Below are 4,782 nucleotides of genomic sequence, written 5' to 3'. Positions count from 1 at the left end.
GCGTGTCGACCGTGGCCGTCTCCATCAAGCAGATTAGTGTCACTTTGACCTTTGACCTCTGGACCGTTAGATGTTGATAATACTGCTAATCTGTCTGTGGCTCTCCTGGAGCCTCAACAAAGAGAAAAACACACAAAGAGGAGCAGATTGTTTCCTCTGCTTCTATTTACACACACACACACACACACACACACACACACTCCCTCCCTCCCCCTGGTCAACCCTCCTGGATCAGTATTATCACATCTGGCCCAGCGTTCAGCAAATCCCCTCCATATTTTTTTCAAGTTAGTGAGAGAATGAATGAGAAAGACGATTAGTGAGCATAAGCTACTGTATGTGTGTGTGTGTGTGTGTGTGTGGTATGCATGCCTGTACGCTGCCGTGTGTGTCATTGTTCATGTGAAGTCGTCACATGTGTGTGTGTGTGTGTGTGTGTGATGGCACGAAGGCTGAAATCATGCTAGCTGAACCATGGCAGCTCGCCAGCAGCAGCAGCAGCGGCGGCGGCGGCGGTTCGTCCTGCTCTATTGTTCAGACTGGAGACAAAAAGAGAAAAATAAAAAAACAAAAACAAAACCCGAACGAGAGCCAACAGCTTTCTGTCTCTGTTTCTGCAGCACATAAAACGACACAGCTGCTCAGCGAGATCTGTCATTTCCACAGAACAAAGCCGCCGAGGACGTCATTGTGTCAAAAACCACGAGAGCACGTCCAGCGGTTTGGCAGCGTTTGTCCTCCTCGAGTCAGAGACGTCCATTCAAACAACTCATTCAGTCTATTTCTGCTCTTTTCATTCTTAAAATCCAGTTTGTATTCATAGAAGTTGTCGTATCAAAGCATAACTCGGGTGTTATTTTCATAGATTTGTCTATAATCTCTCTGAGTAATAACAACATGATGATGAAGCTTTGGTGAAAGTTTAAGAAGGAAGGTCAATGTGTGCTACTTCCTCTAGTTTTAATCTCTCTGTCACTTCATTCACAACTCCAACGTCACCACACCTGCCTGCGCTCCTCAAGCCAATCAGTGTTTAGATGCTTTTCTTTAAATATCGCTGCAAGTCAGACCTACTATTGTGCAACCCTCCTCTTCCTCTTCATCACCACCACCGTGACCTCAGCTGTTGATACTCTTGATCACAACATTTTGTTAAATCAGCTGTTCTCTGTGGGTTTTGATGCTTCTGCAGTTGGTTCAGATCAAATCTCTGTTAAAGATCGCAGATGGTTTCAAATCAAGCCTCCAAACTATTGATAAAGGTGTCCCCCAAGGATCAATATTAGACCCCCTGCTATTTACTCTCTCTATATAAATAACATTTATGTTCCAACTCAGCAGTGTGATGTTCATCTTGTGCTGCAGACCTCTCTGTTTGATTTAAAGCTCGTTCTAAACTCTCAAAAAAGACTAAATGTGTTCACCATTGCAGCACAAACCATTAATGTTTCCACACCTGTCTATGCTCTAAATGCAGAACTAATTGACACAGTGCAGCATTATAAATACTTCGGTTAGACAGCAGATTGTCCTACAAAACTTAAACATGTTGAACATCTTGCTAAAAAACTAAAGATTCAAACTGGATTCTTGTACTAGAACAGATTTTATTTCTCTTGTCAAAGCAGAAAACACATTATATGCAGAAATCCTGAGTGTTCATGCTGCTGCCGCCACCTTTAATCCTCTGAACTGGGACAGACTGGTTTCAGGTACTACTCACTACTGGAACAAACTGGAACAAACTGCAACACAGCTTAAAGTTAGAGACACTTGTTCCTCTGAGGGAAGTCAAAGGTTTAATAGCTGCTTTTCCTCTGTGTCTGATGATTGTTTTATGATCATGATGAGAATGAACCGTCTTATTGTGATCCTGTGTATATGTAACCTGTTCTCAGGTCTTAATCTCAGTGAGATTCTCTGTTTCTATAAAGCTTAATAATAATAATATCCAGGGAGACTCACTCAAAGCTTTCCATCAACCACCTGCTGGCTCCGCTCCACCGCCATCAACCTCTAGACTCCGGGGGGATCTAAGGACCTACTGTACTACTGCTTTATGAAGAGACTTCACATCGATGGAGTCTAATCGCCAAAAACCTGCCAAAGTCATTGATGATGCACTTTTACACCGCCGTCACCAAGTTCATCCTCACCTCCTCCATCACCATCTGGTACACTGCTGCTGCTGCTGCTGCTGCTGCCAAAGACAAGAGCAGACTGCAGTGGATCATCAGCTACAACCTGCCGTCCCTCCAGGACCCGAACGCCTCCAGGACACCGAGGAGAGCAGGTAAGGTCATGACCGACCCCTCCCACCTCCACACACAAACTTTTTCAAACACTCGCCTCCAGCAAGAGGCTGACGTCTGTCAAGACCAAAACCCAGAACCCAGCTTCTCCTGACTGCAGCTGCCTATCGATATCTTCTCACTTATATTTCTTACTTATTTTGACTGTAAAGTTTTATTTATATTATTTATGATTATGTCTATTTTTTGATCGTTATGCACCACAACACCAAGACAAATTCCTTGTACTGGATGTTCAAACCTACTTTGCAATAAATCCTTTGTTTCTGTTAATTTTCCACATTCACACTCTCTAATTTCTGCTGTATATGCAGTGAAATGCAGCGTTAGCAGGCTGAGGTGATACTGATCCATTAAAATATGCCTGGATCAGCTCAGGACATCTGTAAGATTAATACATAAAAATCACTTTGATTGTGTTTGTAATTTCAGTTGGACAGAAATAGGAATAAAATATATTTTAAAATCAAGTGAATAAGCGACGCTGCTGTATGTGTAATTTCCTGATTGCGGCCAGAGATCAACGTTATGACCCTCTCGGAGTTTGAGTTACATATTTGTAGCTCTTGTTTATGTTGTTATCTTTCTGTTTACCCGTCTAGCTATGAGAAATAATCTGCTGCCTGTACACAACGCTAGGACTTTTCAGAATATTACTGTGCTCTCTCTCTCTCTCTCTCTTCATTTGACCCATTTCTTTCCTGTCGGTTTATCTTCCGTTCTGCCCCTCCCTCTCCCCTCCCCTCCCTCCCTCCCTCCCCTCTTCCCTCCTCACTCACTCATCTCAGCAGTAAACGCTCCACATTCGGCCTGTCCAAGGCTGTTTTTAGCCTCGTCCTTGTGTGGTCTAAATAAAAACCATGGGTCATCAGATATTCTCTGAGGAAGATCAACGGCTTTGTGGAGCTTCATTTAACCTCCCATTGTGTGAGCGCTTAGTGTGTGTGTGTTTGTGTGTCTGAGCGCTTAGTGTGTGTGTGTGTGTGTGTGTGTGTGGGTTTAAAGGAATGAAGGCTGGAGTGATACAATGTTTAATGTAGACGTCACCTTCTGCATCAACATCACCTCTTACTACTGAATAAAAGATGGATAGATCTGTTTTTTTCTCTTGTTTAAAAATCTCATTTTCATGTTTTTTTTTAGGTGTTCGGTTGACGCTCAAACCCACTTTTTTGACATAACGTGCTGAACATTTCTTGCTGTTCTTGGTTATGTTGTCCTTCATCATCACGGTACATCTAGGCGGACTCTCCTGCTGTTTGTCTGTCTGTATGTCCTAAAAAATGTGGCACTTCTGGGTTACAGTCTCAAGAATCAGCGGCACTAAGAGTATAAAGGACCCATATACTTAGTTTAGGATGTTTTACATCAGTACAAGAGCGCTCATATACTTGCTTTTATACTTACAAGATGCAGTTTAGAAGATGAATGGTGAGATCAGTGAAGTGAGGTCAACAGCAAACTGTGAAGAACAACCAACATTAGAGCGTTTTTCTTTTTCTGCCATGAACATTAAAAGGGAAACTCCACATGTTCTATGTTAAAAAAAAAAGGTATTATAAAGCATTTTGTGTCTCCAGACGGAGCTGCTGTGTGAAATCTGATGAATAGCCTCAAGTGATGTCACTTGAGTCAGCGTCAGATGTGGCTGTGTGTAGTTAGAGAGAAGTGAGTTTATTAAACCTCTGTAGCTGCTCCTCATCTCTGCTGGAGGCTAGCAGCTCCAGGCTAAATTAGCCGCTACTAGCATAACACACCTGAATCTCCTACCGAACTGTCAGGGTTTTGAGTTGCATTATGGGTAATGTAGGCAGCAGGTTTTGAAAGAAAAAGCATTGAATTTTGATCCTTATTTTTAAAAACTGTCCATCATGAGTCTGACAGGAGTGAAATACTAAATCAGCAGAGTACTCTTTTAACAACATAGTAGCCTCCTTTAATGCCCATTTATATTAATACATACATTTTTAATCCTCCAGATACAGTACCAATACTGTTAATGTTGAGTAAATCTATTTTTCCTTGTGCAGTTGTTATTTCCTACCTTCCAGGCAGTGATTAGTTTCCGTTTTTTCCAGCTGGAAAACACAGATTTCTGTTGCAAGTGATAATCTGCTTCAGAAATGTACCTTGATTGTCCTTTTTGTTTGTCTGTTTATTAAAGCTTTGTTACTATAATGTTATTTTGTGAAAGTGGTGGTGTGTTCAAAGACGACTAGAAATCTATGCAGTACCAGTCAGCTGTCCATAAAGTAATGCATTCATAAGCTATGTTGTCACAAAAAATAATGAATTAAATTAATTAAAAAATAGCTTAATTGATACAGATATAAATATGGTGTGAATATTTTAAACGTAACACCTGATCACACTCAGAAAACTGATGATTTTCCACATAGGATTAAAAACCAAAACATTTCTGAGCGTCTTTAAGGAAAAAAATGTTAATAAAGAGAAAATGTTGGTATGT

General features: G+C 41.2%; 1 long non-coding RNA gene across 1 annotated transcript; it reads left to right on the top strand.

The window, feature by feature from the left end:
- The first annotated feature begins 450 nt into the window (after positions 1 to 450).
- LOC121908955 lies at positions 451 to 4,556 on the top strand. Its single transcript, XR_006099330.1, has 3 exons — positions 451 to 2,293; positions 3,101 to 3,239; positions 3,456 to 4,556. It is a non-coding gene; the product is annotated as an uncharacterized LOC121908955 (long non-coding RNA).
- The last annotated feature ends 226 nt before the right edge of the window (positions 4,557 to 4,782 follow it).

This window comes from Thunnus maccoyii, chromosome 12, assembly GCF_910596095.1.
Source record: "Thunnus maccoyii chromosome 12, fThuMac1.1, whole genome shotgun sequence".
Classification (NCBI taxonomy): domain Eukaryota; kingdom Metazoa; phylum Chordata; class Actinopteri; order Scombriformes; family Scombridae; genus Thunnus; species Thunnus maccoyii.
The sequence above is the reverse complement of the archived record's forward strand: the minus strand, read 5'-3'. Positions and strand labels throughout refer to the sequence as shown.